General features: G+C 34.3%; 1 protein-coding gene across 1 annotated transcript in view; it reads right to left on the bottom strand.

Annotated features, from left to right (window-relative positions):
* LOC149089440 (teneurin-a-like) overlaps nt 1-19,264 on the bottom strand; it is a 415,199-nt gene that overhangs the window by 324,241 nt on the left and 71,694 nt on the right. Inside the window, exon 2 of the mRNA XM_089238543.1 lies at nt 5,153-5,214. The gene's annotated coding sequence lies outside the window, so the exon portion shown is untranslated. The remainder of the gene's footprint in view (nt 1-5,152; nt 5,215-19,264) is intronic.

Genomic DNA, 19,264 nt, shown 5'->3' with positions numbered 1-19,264 from the left:
TAAATGAGAGTAAAACGGTTTTTCCCCCGCTTTCTACAGTTGGTCGAATTCGGATATCAGGAGAGACAGGGCAACAACTTTTTAATTGGGTTTTGGAGCCTACGGGGACTGTATAAAAAGTTATTCATTTTATTTCAATAACCATACATACTTTGAAATATGAATGACGTATCTGAGTACTACACCTATTCGGATACTTTTACTAATTTGACGTATACATCTAGGATCACCCGATCGGCATAAAAATGCCATACCCCCTCCCTGTGTGGTAAGCACTCTGTATGTATTCATTCCAATGAATTGCGTGATTAAATGTATGTGACTAGCTATTACCTACTAGCTTACTCGGGGTTTCACTAGCGTGGATTCGGTTACCTGAAAACTTCTCGGTGATAATTTCCCCGACACTTGAACCCCCATCCCCGACTCCCTTAGGGGTTGAATTTCCAGAAATCCCGTCTTAGAGCGAGTCTCGATATAAAAAATTATAATACTGACCAAATTTCATATTTATAGTTTCAGTGGTTTGAGCTCAGCGATGCTTGTCCCATATAACTTTAGAACCTGCCCCTTCCTTATGACACCTTTAGAGGCTGTATTTGGCAAAAATCCCTTCTTAGTGAGTCTCTACATTACAAAATAAAACTACACACCAAATTATTTATTTATAGCTTCAGCTATTTCGGCTCAGCCGATGTCACCTTTTAACCCTCTTATGAACACTATAGGGGTCGAATTTCAAAAAATTCCTTCTTAAGTAGTCTTTAAGTCATGAAAAATAAAACTACTAACCAAATTCCTTATTCATAGCTTCAGTAATTTTGGCTCGGCATGATTTCTCTATACAACATTTGAACCACCCATAGGGGTCGAATTTTGAAAAAAACTCCTTCTTAGTGAGTCTTTATAATCATTAGATGAAACCACTGATGAAATATCATATTTATAGTTTCGGTGTTTCCGGTCGGCGATGATGAATCAGTTCATGGTATGCTATTATATATATAAAACAAGATTAACCCCTTAACTCCCACAGGCGTGTGTATACGCCTGGAGTGGATTGCATAGCTGCCAAATTTTGAAAATGAAAATTAGGGAGATTTTCGCGTGGACGTGTATTTTATACTTAAACGAATACGAAAGGGATTTTTCCAAATAAAATAGAAATTTTCGACACAACAGTTGGAGCGTAGGGAATAAAATCCCTACTCGAAAATTGGAGTCTAATAAAATAGGAATTTTACACACGCGTGGAAGTTAAACCCTTGTGAATCAAATCCCTACGCAAAAAACAAGTGAAATTGAAAGCCAAAACTTCAATGGTGATCTAAAAGAAATATATTGTGTTCAATCAGAAACGATGTGAACAAAAAACATTCTGCGCGAATGACTCCAAAATCAACGGAAGATGAAGGAAAAAAAGCGTTGATTTTTGAAGACACTTGCTTAATGTTTTTTTTTTGATTTCACATGGGTGATGATGTCAGTCTTTCCACCATGACCAATGTGTATGTTCTTATCGCACAACTTGTACAAAAAGAAAAAGTCGACCTTTTTCTGGAACGTTTGATGAAAGGAAATTCATCGGAATAAGTATCTTTGAAATCGATTAAATATTTTTTTTTGCTTATCAGTTTTCATGTTTTGTTATCGCCAGTAACTTCAACAAAAGAGGAAGTTTTGACATCATGCGCGTCAATATAATCTTCAATTATTGTCCAGGACTATTGGCTGATAAGCTATTTCCCTGCACGATAAGATGCGGGGCCAAAACTAGATGTTTCGTCACCCGGGGCAAGCCAGCAGCGCGCCTTTTTACACCCCCTTGTAATATTGAAGGAGAGGTTTCAGAATGAAATTTGGTGACGTCATTTCGAAAGGGGGAAAAACAGAACCAAAAGACTTTTTGCCCCACAAGAAATTCCTTAGGGATTCTTTTTAAACGAAGTAGGGAATTTTTTGGGCCAATTAGGGATTTTTGTGATTTTGTAAAAATTCGGGAGATTGAAGAACTTTTCGAGAGGTCGAAAGATCTTTTGATCATTTTTGTCGCACCACGGTCATTTTCTGCACACGAGGGCTAATTAGACCGGGACCTACAATTTATTGCCGATTCCGAACGGCGGGCTTGTTTTTTATACTCATCGAGAGGTTGGTGTGCTAACATCTCGATGGGGGACTCCCTGCGGTAGCAATTTTGGTACAGCGGTCAAGTCGCCGTGAGGTCGAAAGATGAAACTAAAATTCAGTAGGCTTGGCAGCTATGGGATTCAGCAAGCACGCAGTCAGATAGAAGAAACCTCAACGGGCGAGATGTCTTCTACGTACAATAACGCTACGAAAAATTGGATGACGATATTTGTGAAACATACATATTAATTATAAATTTTTTTATCTCTTAAAAATATGAACCATGCCTCATAAATTCATAAAAAGTTTAAAAATTTATAAAAATTTAAATAATTAGTATATTTGAATGCAATTCATTGAAAAAATGTTCTTAGAGAGAGGAATGTTTGTTTTGATAAGAAAAAAAATGCAGTGAACATTTTTGTCGATAGACGACGTTGCACCTTATAGGTGCATAATTATAGGTAATCACTGAAAATACGCAATTTATAGTCCTCTAAAATATATAATGGTGTAGGATTAGTAGTTTATTTCTGTATTTTCGTCACTGGTGCTTTGCATAAGGTTTTCATTGTGATATGGCCCTCTATCGACAAAAATTCGAAACATTTTTTGTGCACCGAAAAATCCCCCTTTGTGAGAACTTTTTTCACAAACCGCTATTCAAACATACGATTCCTTCCATTTTTATGAATTTTCTAACTGGTATTTAGGAATTTATGGGACGACCAAAAAAAAAACAAACAAAAACAAAAAACGACAGTATATTTCAATTTTGACATGACGTCAGAAGATATTTATTTATTATCGATTTTATAAACAATTTTTTAATCGAATTTTGAAGTTCTCCTTACAATCGATTTTTCGAAATATTTGCAATCATTCAAATCATTTTTGAAGGAATTTCAAAACATATTTCTTGCATGATGAATTTATATAATTTTTGTTTTCAAGAATAATTCTATAATTGATTCACAAAAATATAATTTTTACAGTCAATATGTTATTTTTACAGCCAGTTTTATTAATTTAAAAAGAAATTAATACAGCGACTACTCTAAAAATTTAATTAGTTTTTCAAAAGGGAAAGAGAGAAAATGTAATCAATTAAGGATCTGATTAAGTAAAAACCAAATTGAGTAGAAATCTGATCAGTGGTTTTTTTTTTTTCTTTTTTGCATCTTGATTTTCATTATTCATTTTTAAATGAAATCAAAATTCCAAAAAGAAAAGATTGAATGTAAAATATGTAAACGAAAAACAGTATGGACGCGAATCGAATTTTTTTATCGAAATCTATCTTCTATATATATAAAATTGATTTTCTGTGTGTCTGTGTGTGTGTGTGTGTGTGTGTGTGTGTATGTTCTCTATACAAATCTACAATTTTAGATCGATCGTCGCCAAATTTTGCATATATACCAAATGGGACCCGACTTGAACGATAGGCTACTTTAAAATTTCGTCAGCCCAGGGCAAATGCCCCAAACGGGCAAAAAACTGTCCGGCAACAATGGTTTTTGGGCCTCAACAATCACTTTCGGAACGTTTACTTTGGTTACCGTGGTTCCCTAGCAATGCGTTTCAGACGTATATATGCCTTTACAACGGTTTGTCACTTCTTTAATCCTGTTAGTATATGTATAATAGTTTATGCCTTTATAATAGTTTGCCACATTTTCAATATACACTCAGTAATGAGGCTTTTTGAATAGACGTCATAATCATCATCAGCATCGCTTTGAGAGTCAGGAAAAGGGTGATCCTCATAGAAATCAGTGCTAAAATTGTCGATTTTACTGTAGAAATGCGGAAGTTAGTGGGATTTTCCGCCCCATCAATAATTTTAAAAATTGTATTGAATTCTAGATTTTTGAAATATTCAGTTCGCTTAGAGATATACGAAGCCCAGGAGATTAAATATGAAGTAATTAGCCGGACCTACTTTTGATTTGGCTATCCATGCAATAACATTGATTTCAACTTTTTATTTATATCTTCTCAAGCATGAAAATTAATGTCTCCGTATTGTCTTTTGATATTTATTTGCATGAATTCGTGTAGGTTAGGATATTTTGAAATTAGTTATGAGCCCGTAAAAATTGGATCGAAAAAACTCCACAGCTTTAATTAAGCATTTTTTGAAAGCTGAAATAGCCAGATGGGTAACGTGAAGTTCAGGGAGTGGAGGTTTATCGAAATACCTAGCACCCCTTCAAAAAGGAAAAATATATATTCATTTCTACGTTTCTGTAAATCTAGATTTAATTATTTCATGAATCGCGAAGTCGCTATATTGGTTAACTTGCACACGGTTTGTATGTCCCTCAAGAAAAAGAGAGGGAGATATCACGTGATCCAAAAAAGCCTCATTGAAGAAAACCCGGGCAGCGCCGGGTATTATAGCTAGTATATTAATAAAATGAATCAATTAGTCGAAATAGTTCATGACTGTTATAAGAATGACGTTCTGAGAATATTGTACGAAAAGTTATGCTTTTTTATGATATTAAATTTCTATATTCAATTTACATGAAAATTTTTATGTCAATTTTTCAAAATAGCTTTGCATTATTTTGTGGAAATTTCACATTTATTTATTAAATTTTACAATGATTGATAATCTTGTATTTATGTTCTCTTCGCTCTAGAGGTACGCACGTGTACCAATATTTTTAATGGTTTTAAAGATTTTTTTTTTTCAAGTTAAGACCTAAAGTAAGCTTAAGGGTACCAATCTCAAATGGTAATAGCAAAGATATCGACACAAATCAATTAGTTAATTAATTAATTAACTTTTTTAAAATTAATTTTCTATATTTTTTTCTCTTTAAAGGGTTTTTTGATATATAATATACACAAATAAAAAAAATGAGTAGTTTTGTCTCAGGTTTGGGGAAGATATAATACACGCATGATAATAATTTAAAAATATAAGAAAAATATAGGAAACCGTAGAAGTAGGAAATTCATACATATTTTAAACATATCAAACGAAATGCTGTAATTTGTAATAACTTACCGTGGTTATATTGCAATTAACTTGTTCCCATGTTTCATGCCTCGCTGCTTAATCCGCCGAGCCTGTATGTATGGAAACAATTACAATTAATTCTACAATATTTTCATTAAGAAATTGCATCAAAATTGGCTATATTAAAATTCACAAATAAGAATAAAAACATCTCCGCATAATCATACCCTAACCTCCAATTCCATAATTATGAGTCATACTAAAAGTCATCATTTCTGTTCAAGACTCTTGAATATAGTGCAATCACTCATTATATCATTCTGTTAAAATGATAAATGACAGTTTATATCGTGGCGTGGTTTCTTTTGTAACTTATTCATTCTTGACATTATAAAGCGTTTGAGAAATAGAACTTTCATCAAGGACCACAACAGGCAAATTGCCAAAACGGGGTGGGCGAAAAAACTCCTAAACATTATATGGATGTCAATTATTCTTTAATACTGAAAGCCGGAATTATTAAATAATGATATTTATACAAAAAAATAGGGAAGGAAAATATCATGCCTGTAATAACAAGTTTGTCATAGTTTAAGAATCCATTATTTAAATGTTGATGAATTAAAAATATGAAATAATCATCTGTTTAAGAAGTAATTCGAGATTAGGGAGCAATAGGCAGCACAGCTATTGGATCAAGGTAATTTTCTATGAAATGACTGAAAATACACGTTAAAATACCAAAAGGAATAGGGAGATTAACAAAAATATTTTTTTGCATCCAAGATACTAAGCCAAGATAAGTTAAGATATTGTTTAATAGAAATTTGAATGAGATTAGGATCATCGACTATGCGTTGTTGTTAGGAACCATCGAGTCGATTTCGAATCCTGGTGACTCTATAGATCATGGCTCTCCAAGCTGGTCTGTCATTCACAGCATGTCTCAGTTGTGCTAGCTTCATTCCAGTGTTTTGCAACACCTATTCTATCCATCTGGTGCTTGGTCTGCCTCTCGTTCTCTAGATTCTTCCAAGCATTACCATTTTTTCTAGTGAGCTCTCTGTGCGCATTACATGGCCAAAGTAAGAGAGTATCTGTCTAATGACTGTTGCTTCTAGAGAATAGTCAACCTTGACTTCTTCGATAACCGATTTTTTAGTCCTTTTAGCTGTCCATGGAATTCTCTGCATCCTCCTCCAGCACCAAAGTTAGAAGGAATCAATTATTTTTTTACCTGCTTTCCGTAGTGTCCAGCTCTCACATCCATACATAAAGACAGGAAAGACCAACGCATTTATAATTCTAATTTTTGTTTCCATTGATACATCTTTGTCTTTCATTATTATATTAAGCTTTCTCATGGCTGTTTTACCCAGAACTACTCGTCTTTTTATTTCTTCTGTGCAAGTTCCCTCTTTTACAATTTTTGATCCTAGGAAATCAAATCTGTCCACAATCTCAAAACTTTCGCCATCTAGTTGAAAACTGTGAATATCTGCTGTAGACATGATCTTTGTTTTTTTCGTATTCACGGAGAGTCCAAACTTCTCACTTATCGACTATACATATCAACAATTGATTTGAGTAACATCCTTGAGACAGAATATTAGTCTCAATCGATTGATTACATTTACAAATAAGAAATGGTGTTCCAAATCGAAATATGTACAAATTACTTGATTCGATTTGGCGTAGAAATAAATAATTTTAACTATTTTGAGTATTCACCCACGTCGGTATCTGCATCTAGGGACGATTTGTTTTTTGTCTTTTTTTTTCCTTACCACTCACGTGTAGATCAAATCTTGAAGATTATTTAGAGCAGGGGTGGACATCAGCTGGCACGCGAGTTGATTTTCTGTGCCCCCCCCCCCCCCGACTAGGTGAACAATCTGTGTATTAAATTGAATTTGTGATTATTATTTCAAGTGTTGGTTTTAACTGCAAACAGACATGACATTCATTATTTCCTGGACGAAAATAATTTACAATGTTGTCATCTGCCGTTTGAACACACAAAAAATGCCTATGAAGTTATATATATGGAAATGTTTTTCTTTTCTCGTTGGGAAAGTTGCCCGTTCGTATTCTCTGTATTTAATCTCTGTGTAATATCTGAATGTATATCTGGTGTTGCCCACTGTGACGAATTTTTTTTCTGGAGTGGATGTCAACTCACAATGCCATGTCGAAACTACACAGTTCTAATAACTGCAGAGGGCTCTCCCGAACAAGATGAATATTTGTGTCAAAGCGGAGAAGCATTCAATGCGATCCACGCGACTGCATTTTCCAAAGCTTTTCATACCAATAATAAAGCACCTCTCTCCTAGTCTACCGGTACGTGTATCAATTTCTTAAACGTCTGTTTGACCCGTGCAACGGTTATTAGAGGGGTGACAAATCAAGGGTCAATTACAGAAAAATTCTGAAAAAAAAAAAGTTTTGACTCTGGAAATTCAAGCTATATATTGGATGAAATGATTTGCAGCAGAACCTGCAGTTTTTAGGATGCATCGCATCTATCGGGGAAAGCAACCAAATAAACAATGAATATGCATCAGTGTTATGAAGAAGTGGAGGAAAATACAAAACACTGAGTAAGTAAAAGTTTAGCGACTAAATTACCCGTGTTTCACCATATTACTTACGACGGAGACAAAGCTGCAAGAGTTCCAGGTCATTTTACTGATGCAGCTCATACGTCGGAGTATTGCCACCAGTGAGGCCCGCGAAGCTGAGCATTATGTTGGCCCTCGAACAGAGGGATGTTGTCCAACCCTGCTTTTGCTTATACGTAGTACAGACAGTAATTTTGTCATTTTTGGTCTAGCCATTTTGGTCCGGAAATGAATCTGAAGATCTAGGAAGCTATAATATCCATATTTCTCGAAGCAGAATTTTTTTTTTTTTTATCATAGCATTCGGCCAATGCAAGTAAACATGCTAATTTTGACAAGTATGCTATGAAAGCTCAGTTTGATATTTTTTTAATCGTGATGAGTGAACATCAATGAAATGTTCCGTTTTTTTGTTTAATATGACCATCGTAGGGATATAGGCCATGGATCACCAATGCATAGAACGAGGGTCATTTATGGATCTCTTGGCATTTTGTCCAGGCCCACTGAACATTTTGTCAAAACAGCTGCTTGAAATCGAAAGACAATTATGAGGGAAAAATTGATAAAGCTCGAAACAATGTAAGAATATTTAAGACCATGAGAAGCTTTCCTAAATTGACCAATAATGGATTTGATGCATTAACAAGACTACCTTGGCAAGCCCACGGACGCGAGACACTCACATTTTTTAGAGCCCTGATTTCATATATATATAAGCGGCATCCGAAAAGACATACGTAAATACCGAACTTAGAAAAATGCTGAAAAACAGCTTACTGAAATAAGTAATTTCAGTGCTCCTGAAAAAAATAACAACAAAAAAACAATCAATCTCTTTTTTTTTTATTCCGGAATTTGTGAAAGAAATGGGGATTTTCACATTTAGAAAATATACATTAAGATTACATGGAAAAAAAGAGCGGGTTTAATATATCCGTTGTAAGGATTTCCACCAAAACCCGTTTACATTGACCGTGTATTGGACCACTAACCCATGTTTCAAATGTCGTCAGAAATCACGTGGGTTAGCCGGTTCAATTCGCAGTGCAAAGGATCAACACCCGCATAGATAAGATCTTACTTTATCTATGGGGGTGTTGCAAAGGATTATAGGAAAGAAGGTTACACTCCCCCAAGTATCCCCAACAAAGAAGGAACAATTCCCGTTCTTCATTTCTTTCCCTACGAGGGAAAACGTCGTCAAGCGGGTGCTAGAACTCTTTATACTTTATAGCTTATGCTACAGCAATATTGCACATGTAAACGGCACTAATGTCTCTAGTAAATAAACGCCTCCAATAATTTTGGGGATGAGTTTTCTCACCATTGGGCTGTTCGTTGAAGCATCAATGTTCATTACATAGTTTTTTTACTGATGATATTCACTCATTATGAATATTAATACCGTCTGACAACTCTAAATACCGCGGACGAACGTGATGGCCCGTCCCGTGCGATTCAAGGAAGTAGCAGCTTGGCCCGTAATGTCCGAGAAGCTGAAGATCCTCTGTATGGGGCATTGTATAATGAAAACTCTCAATGGCCAATTTGGAGGGTTTTTAAAGAGCTCATTCTTTTACATTCTAATGAACTCCCAGATGACGCTTTCTCTATCGGATATATGGTTTACTTTAAATACTGTGCATAATGCGGTTTTTTTTTCTAATATAATCGCTTTCCGGAATCAACCTGAAGTATGTAAGGTGAGTGAGGGTAATATGGTCATGCTAAGCTTCAATAATTTTTGCTGAGGCCTGTCTGGTAAATTTTGGAAGCCAGATAATGTTAAAAAATACATCGAAGTGCTGTTAAAAGAAAACAAAAAAGTAATGATCCATACGGTACATATTTCAACGGAACGTAGGAGCCACCCTCTTGGTCATATTCCCAATGGGTGAAGGCATTCCTCTGAGCAAAACAACGGACATTGAATTTGGGTATTATTAATTCTAAAATTTATTTTATTAAATAAATATTTGATTCAAAATTAAATAAAAAGTCGGCAAAAAGTCAGTAAAAACTTTAAAAATTTATAAAAACCAGAAAAAAAACCGAAATAAAAAACGGCTTGCAGGGTTAGCATCACTAGAGAATTTTTTTGACAGGAAAATCAACAACTCAAAAACGGCCAATAGGTGGCGCTGACATACAACGTCAAAGAAAAGACACGCAAATAACGAACAGAATGTCTCAAAATCGTTTATTACAGCAGTACGTGTTCACATCACCACCACCGCAGGGTATAACACATTGCAGGCGAATCACAAATCCAGCAACGGAAAAGTGCAGCCGGTCCACACACACGGTTTACAATGGTAAACCGGCTGAAGATTAGGAGTGCAGGTTCATATAACCGTGTCATTTGCATATTCACACCGAAGTCACTCGTACCAGCGCCAGCTATCGGCTGTTTTTTGAGTTGTTTTTCTTGTTGTCAAAAAAATTCCTGTGACCTAACGACGTTCATTCAGCGATGCTAACCCTGCAAACCGTTTTTTATTTCGGTTATTTTTCCGGTTTTTTAATCATTTTTGAAGTTTCTACGGACTTTTTGCCCACCCTGTACAAAAAGAAAAACACTTCGTTCAGAATATCTAGTTCGTAAGCTTTTACTAAAATTAAAATAGTAAATCCTAACTGTAAGACTGAAAACTTTCCAAGTAAGGGAAACATTTTGGGCATATGAATTTTTTCTCTTCCTTCTTAATGAATAGAAATTTCGAATGTGGAAGGGAGGGAGAGGGTTTAGAGACATAGTCACATAAAATTTCTGACAAAAATTATTTGGTACTCGCACATGCGCAGTGAATATAGCATACCTGGTCATAAAAGCAACTTGTCAAATATTTTAAAGAAACCTGCATGACATACAGAATTTTAAAGACATTACAACTAAAATGAATGCTGTTGAGAAGCATTAAAAACCACACGTCACGATTAACGAACTAAATTTGTGGAGTAATTGAAAACTGAGAATAAATACAAACGTGATAAAATAATGATATGACTTTCCGAATGACACTTGTGGCACAATATGGCGAATTAGCCCGACACTGCGCATCACCAAAGCAAAAAAAAAAGTTAGGTGAATGCCTGTATAAATAGCTACACAGCATAACAGCACCAAATTTCAAATTGCTTTCTAAATAAATAAATAAAAAAAAACCACAGAAAATTGGCGATATTACCATCACAGACACCTTACAATTTGTCGAAAAATATATCCATTTACATACACAAGTACAACTTCCTACATGCCTCACAACGATTCAAAATTTGCCTAGTTTTATTTCGAACAAATGTAAATATGATTCTCTATCAAGTACGGAGAGAACGAAACAAAATAGAAAGAAATTCCGAGGAAATTCGATATTAAACTTATCCGAAGATAACACAATGTTTACCATCTTCTCTTCTTTTATTACGTTTACGTATTTCCTCCATCTTTTCGCGAATCGATTCGTGGATTGTTTTATGATCCTTTTAGCACCAATTAGAGCAGCAGCGGAATCTAAAAGAAAGATCGCAACGGAGGTTGGTCCTTCCTTTATTATTATTCTTTTATTCCGTCCTGTATTTTTCGCTTCCTGAGTGCTGTTCAGCTAACTAATCAATGGAAAAGCCATTAGAACTAAAAATAGGCTTCGGAAAAACAGGGGGTGAGGAAGTGCAATAGTTTCTCTTCTTCTTCATTTTTCTGTTATATTATTGCTCACCTAACACTAGATGTTCGAATGAAAAATGCATGGAGAGAGAGAGAGTGGGGGGGGGGATTCGAGTGCTCTGGAATATTTTTCGCAATTTTTTATTGTTATTTATTTTGCAAATATCGGATGGCATCGGTAGAGAACTGTCAACGCTGGTACGTCTTTTGAAGGACTTCTTGGGATCGATTGGTTTTCCCCTCGAAGAAAGATAATAAAAAAAAAAGTATAGAAAAGTCAAGTAAGAATATATATATATATAAAGGAAATATATATTTTTTCTATATATATGTGAAAAAAAGAGCAATATGAGTCTGTCTCTTTGAGAAATAAACTGTATTGGAAGAAGAGGCCAAAATTGAAAAGTGTTGCTCTTTTTGGAGAAAATTTCTAAAAAAAAAAATTATATATATAAGGAAATGAAAAGCTGTATATAAACGCAACATCACAACGGAGGAAAAATTCAATCACGGACATTGACAAGGAGAAGAAAATATAAAATATTTTATATATATATATATAAGAAAAAGAAAAATTGAATGAAAAAATAAATAAATAAAAGATACAAGAGTCATCACTTATTGCAGACTCAGAAATTTTTGGTCGGGAGGAAAAACACATTCTATTTCTATGATTTTTCTCTCTTTTTCTCAAATATTTCTCTCTTTTTTTTTTTTGGGTCTTGAACACCTTCGTATAAAGAAATATTTCACTGAAACAAATGGAATTCTTCCCAAATGTGATTCGTGTATTAAAAGAGATAGTGGGAGAAAAGAGGAAAAATAACCCTTCTGATACGTTTCCCAGAAAGGTATGTACATGTATATTCAATTATGTTATTATTGGTGGGGATTTTTTAGGTCTTGTGCGTAACGTGATGGAATTCAACTATTGAAACGATACTTATGAAATATTGGGCATTGTTGTGAGTTGATATTGAGAAGAGAGAAAAAAAATGTATTTGTAATTTTAAGGGGTACCGATATCTTTTAACATCATCAAGAAGCTTTAAAAAGAAACTATGGTCTAAGGCAGCGGTTCCTACCCTTTTTTGACTCGCGGAGCCCTTTTTAGTATAAAATTTCTATGGCGGATCCCCCTAGGCCCATTTTTAATTATTCTTTAAAGTTACTGGTTTATTTTTACTATTTAAAAATAATTATAATCATGATTTTAAATATTAATGTTTTTTCCTACAGCGGCCGCGGAGCCCCCGGAGAGTGCATAAGGAGCCCCAATGGCTCCGCGGAGCACCGGCCTAGTGGAAATATAATTAAAATTATTATTTAAATATTAATTTATTTCAAATTTAGTACACATATTTTTGATTTTTTACATCCTATGCTATGCTATCACAATTTTTTCTATAAATCTGATGCTTTTTCTAAATTTTCTACTATTAGCCACTTACATGATGGGTTTTTGATTTTTTTTCTGTACAGAAAATGTCAGGTTTTCAGTTTTTCATTTTATTCGTAAGTCTATGACTAGGAATAACAAAAAATTAACAAAAGTCGCACTTAATTTTTAATTAAAAAAAAAATTGTACACTTCTAAATTTTTTTTAACTAATTTTTTTCAACAGCTCTTATTTGATTTTTTTGCATGGAAGAAAAATAATGTAGCTTTCATATAGATTATGTAACTGAACTAGATTGTTTGTCTATGTAATTAAACTACAATATTATGTGTCTACATATCATTAGCATTTTTGCATAAAACCATAGCGTTTGTGGAGATTTAGTTAATTTTCAACTTTTCGTTGGCACCCTCTGGATTTAAAGATTACGATGCCTGTGCTATGCTTTGGCAAGTCAATTTCAGGAAGAAGCGGATGCCCTTCTTCCCGTCTGACATGGCCATGTCAAGCAAGTGGTTTATATAAAAGAAGGGAAAAAATGCATTAATAATTCCTCAAGTGCATGGTAAAGTAGCACAGAATCAATGTAGTGGGATAAAAATTGATTGAAGATCAAAAAAAATTTTGGCTTTGAAATTTAGGCGAAACGTAAAGAAATTATTCATAAATTCAGTATTTTCCTCGGTATAATTATCTGATTTCTCCGCGGATTATCAGTTAAAAAAGTGGTTAAACAAAAAAAAATACGGATTATCTACCGCTGCTAACAATCTGCACCTGCAGATAAGGATGTAATCAGCGTAATGACTATTCTGATGAGTCTGAATTTGTTTGAACTGTAAATTATGTTTTGCGTGTAAATAATCCTATTGTTTCGTAAATATGTTTCATTAATTAGCGTATCAATGGATTGGTTATTGAAACACAAGGTAAGTTATGATTATTAGTTTTTAAATCCTGCGGATTATACGCAAGAAAATACGGTATTTCATCTATGAAACACAAATGTTTTGAATTTTCTTTTAAAATTTGAATTTAAATAAGATCGAGGCACTAAAATTTAAATCTCCCGCTTCATTTGATGAAATGAACAGTTTTCTTTATTTTGAATTAATTTTTATTCAATTACATTCATGCCACGCTATTTTACCATGCACGTATATTCTTACAGACACTGATAACACAACCACCGGTGCCAACAAGGCCTCTCTCTAATTTCTAATCTTTTTTTTAGTGTTAAGCAAATTTTAGAAAAATATTCATTCTGAGTAAAACTCTGCTTACCCAACTTAAGGGTTTGAAATTGAATTTCAACCATAGCCATTCGTAGCTTTACGTATGTGCAAAGGATTTTTTTAAACTCGTATTTCTGATATAACAAATACAACTTCGTAATACGCATAGTTTTTCGAAGACAAAGGTAGGAAGAGGAAACATGACATACTACTCCCACATTTACGAATTTCAACTTTACTAAAAATGTTATAAATTACTCTTCATTTCTTGAATAGAATGGATAATCAACATAAAATACATTTTGAGGATTTAAGGGTCAAACAAATTCACACAGAAAATTCAGATTAAAATTAACAAAAACAAATTGAATCTCTACATCCGTTTACATTTTAGACATACATGTTACATAAATGTACAAGGAGATTAAGATCCAAGATAACTGTAAATACCAAGACTTCATAACCGAATACTATCATTGAATGATACAGGATTGTAAGATCTTGTTATAAATGTTACGGTAAATGTGATAAACTGGCTGTTATATACAATAACCGGTTATTATTCATTCTTGGTAATCTCAGCGGAGATATCGTTTAACAGCAGAGAGAGAGAAAGAGAGAAGCTACTCATCATAGCAATAAAATGATTATATATTTAATGCAAAATTAACATGACGCACACGTGAACACAAATCAACGACCACACTACAGCAACTAACTGGAGAGAAAACACCACACACGAGCTCGTGACCTACTTTTCTCTCGCTGCTACAGCAACGCCGCCACAACTCAAGCGTTATTGAAGAAACTGCAAACTTAGGCGTTAACGTTTTCTTCACCTCATTTCTCTTGGAGGAATGAGATGAAGAAAACGGTACATTAAATACCTCAACATGCATACTTACCAATCTTATTTGTGAGTTTGATAAATTTATCACTCTTGAATATGCATAATACCTATGCGTCGTTGGTCAACTTGACAAATATGAAAAAAAAATATCCAAATCAGTCTGGTATGTGTGTTTAATATTAAATGATAACTAGGGCTGGGATTTTTATAACCTAAAAATGTTAAAAATATGCAAGCATTTATGACCTAAAAAATATGACCTTACAGTTTTTGCATTATTTCATCCCGTCTTATCATTTATTGCTTCTTATATTACTCAGTTGAAAAATAAACGAAATTAATTCATCAATTTGGAATTTTAATTAAAATTCTGTCACCAAATTTAAATGGACACCATGCCTATCTTATGCACAGTAACTGTTTCTCATTACGTTCTAGAATAACGCTGAATATAATGAGATATTGAAAAATTATTTGATGAGGGGAAAAAAACTATTTTTGTTTAGTTTCTTCTAAGAAATATTTAGAAACTACTTTGCAAAGGTTTTCTTCTGAAAATTCAGGAAAAATTACCAGATGGAGCGATATTTCAAGAAGGTTTGTCACAAAGCAGATGCCTAGTTTCTGCAATCCCGTTGATTGTGTCTCAAGTTGAATTGCAATAATGCAGTTCACATTAAATCAGTTTTGTGCTGAAACTTTTAACGTGTTTAACAAAGTACGATACAGTTGTACAGTACCAATGGTTCTTCTTTTAAATCGAGCACAAGTCCGGTTTATCGTCATTTAGGCAGTTTACTCTTTTTTTTTCTTTTTTGAAATATTTACAATCTCCCTTTTCAAAAGTAAGGGAGTTGTGCCGAATGCGAGTGTATGCCTATATATAACTGATACTTTATACTGTATACCTAACCGACTGCACACGTATCTAGTGTTATGTTCGAAGTTGGTGCTGCTACCTTCATTTCAAATTGTAAATGAAGTGTAAAGCTTGGATAGTTGTACGGTTGTAGATGAGGCCGCAACTAGGAGAGGCAAGAGAGTCTGGTGCTGCAAGCGCTGGATCAAGATGGGCTCCAAGTTTGCTTTTCGTTCGTCCAAAATTACGAAGAGGGGGACGCCAAAATGCGTACTTGCCCTGGGCGACAGTGCCAATTTTGGTTTTTCCATTGCGGCCCTGCATGTAGGATCTGTTGCAAGACTTTTTCACACTGAGATCGACTCACATTTGCGACTGAAGCCGCAAAACGACGGAAAACCAATTCCAGCCAATCACCACTACGCCACCGATGGGATTCCAACCGAGGTCTCAGTGCACTTCCTGACAAAAGTACTTGTGTTGATGAAAATCTATATAACGCAAAGATTTCGAGTGTTCGAAAGAATAAGATCTTTCACACGTGATTGGCATATATATATATATATGTCACTCTCTCTCTCTCTCTCTTAGTCTCTCTTAATAATCATGTTACGTGGATACTGGTCATGCCATTTTTTTCTCCAAAAAAAAGAAACGAAAGACAAGAATATATTGTAAATGCACAAAAAAAAAAATTCCTACAGATTGGAATTTTCGGTGATAAAATGACCAAGAAAAATGATCTACTGCTTGAAAATTATCACGATATGACCGATCGCTCAAAAATGCTTAAAATATAACCAATAGCTTGGAAATGCCTAAAATGTCATAATATCCGAGTCCTAATGATAACAAATTCGTACACGATATAATGATGACAAATTCCACGATCGTACCCCAGTATAATGATGCAATACATGTATGAGTTACATGTATATCATATATCATGATTTATCATGTTTATACACGACGCGACGTTTGAGTAATATGCATAATCGCTAGTAAATGTGATAAATTTGGGGATAGGGGAAATTTTTATCATTTTTACCAAAATGCTTCGTAAGCATGCATATCAGCCGGTTATTATACATAATAACTGGATTTATAGCATTTATCGTAACATATACATAAAACAAAAATATTGATTAAATATAACCATTGATGAAATTACTTTAAGGGTTTTGAAATCACAACGCATCTCATATTTCATAACAAAACAATTTTCATAAGTCTCTAATCCTCAAAACCAAGATAAAAATACTTGACAAATGAAATTCTGGGAACGAGGATATTTTGTTTTTTGTTGCAAGATGACTGTTTGTCATCTTTACTCGGCTTTCCAAAAAGAAGGGGAAAACCAAAAATGCAATGCACATAAATTTATGAAACACTCGTTTCGAAATTTCATCGAACACACACAAAGCTCTCTGAACAAATATTGAGATCGAAAATTTCTAATTTTCATTCTTTTTCAAAGGAATTGTGAAATCTCATTAATCCGATTTGCGCGATCATTTTTCTTGGATTTCTAAAGATTATTTGATAGAATTTTCGAGAAGTTTCCGATCCCCTTGAATGTAAAAAAAAGAAAAAATCACAATCAAAATTAATAATACTACATGAATCACAACAAAGTGATTTTATTTATTTAATCACTATCTTTGGAAAGAACATCAATAAACGGATGGGAAATTGAGTTATCAAAAGGATGGAGATAGCGGAAAACCATTTTTTTGTCCTTTTAAATAATATATCTTATGGTTATTTTTCATTTTATTATTACTCTTGTATTTTTCCTTAATGTATTTTATTGAAATGATATCGAGTCTCGAAAAATTTCATTTCTCAATTGCTGGATAGTTTAAGCAGACCTCGGTATAACAACTACCTCTGGGACCGAATGAGTGGAGTAACATAATAACGAAGATTCCCATTTTGCTAATTATGCTGGAGGGGACGTTTGTAATGGACGTCATATGCGCGGGACGATGCTAAAAGTGTACATTAGGGGAGAGGGGGGGTGTCCTCAACCTTTCAGATATTGCGGGCGGAATTGAAACTTTTCACAAAGCCTGCGGGCTACCAATTCCTATTTAGAATTCTACGATGGAATTCAGATTCAAAAAGGCTTAACGTAATGTACACAAGCGTATGGACAGAATGATCAACGGTGCCCCGAGTTGAGCAATTGCACCAAATGATTGAAGACTAATCAAGTTTATTTAGGAATAATTAAGCAATTGTTTTGCAAATGGTCCGTGATACTTTCCTGAAGTATCAAAAGATGTCTAGACGTGTCGCGAACCTCAATCGAAGAAGGGACCTCACAAAATGAGATCTGGTTGAAATTTTCGAGAATTTGATAAATAAGGCAAAAGTAATTAACAATAACAAATAAGTTACAATAAATAATTTTTGCATAATAATTGCAAAAATCACTTGGCCCGGGGGCGGGCCAATGATGGTCTTGAGACAGCCCTGGTCGCACGATGAATGATTCGCTGGTCACTGAAGGAAAGCTTCGAGGGCCACATGTGTCCCACGCCTGGTACACACATTCACACTGTCTGTGTGTGTGTGCTCCAAATGCTTCGAAGAGAAGCTTCGAGGGCCCCATGTGTCCCACGCGTGGCAACGCACACATACCCACACAATGTGTTTGCTCCAAATTACCTCAATAAAACCGCAAATGAAAGCAAAACATTGAAGTAGTCTTTGTCTCAAAAATCTCACTATAATATATGGTTGGCCAAAAAATAACGAAAACGAGTTCATTTCGTTATTTTGCCAATTATTTTTGTACTGATTCTACATTTTTCTATGGAATTATTGAAGGAACAGAAAATCTTGACCAACTCAAGTAGCCGCTATACAATATATTTATATATTTAAATATGTTACCGCCTCTATGTTGATTTTTATTTCTGTCTCAGCTGTCGCAGGGTCTGCCAATAGTGCTTCCCATTTAATTGATATTATATTATATTAAATAATTATTAATATAATTATTTAATAAAATATTTCTCCTATTTACTTTTTGCCGATCGGAAGATTATTTCTCCTATTCTTTGGCCGGTGTGTCCGTAAACTATTTCTTCCATTTATTTATTTCCCCAGGTCCGCAAATAATTTAAAATAAATACATGGTGTCCTGTAAGTACTGATATTGAGAGGGGGGGGGGTTATTATTACCTCTTATCTTATCAACTGTCCGTTGTAGAAGTGTGATTCTAATAACTGTACAAGTTATAAGAGTGAGAATACAGCGTTCCGCAAAGCAAAATAAGAAAACAATCCAAACATTTATATGGGCCCCCTAGGCCTCTAACTTCCAATAAGAAAGTTGTTGGCCCTGTCTTTTCTTACCCCCCTCTCAAAAAGTCCCATGTCTTTAACTGAAATATTTACTGAGATGTTTTAATCAATTCAAAATCAAAGAAAAGTTGGGAAATAACAGCAAAAATTAACGGACAACTCTCTTTTAGGCTGTCATGACCCGACTTTTCTCCGATTTGTTTTTTAAAT

The sequence above is a fragment of the Pholcus phalangioides genome, unplaced genomic scaffold (assembly GCF_987345545.1).
Source record: "Pholcus phalangioides strain wild (caught in Gottingen) unplaced genomic scaffold, Ppha-v1.0 ptg000002l_1, whole genome shotgun sequence".
NCBI lineage: Eukaryota > Metazoa > Arthropoda > Arachnida > Araneae > Pholcidae > Pholcus > Pholcus phalangioides.
This window is presented reverse-complemented; position numbering and strand designations above follow the sequence as displayed.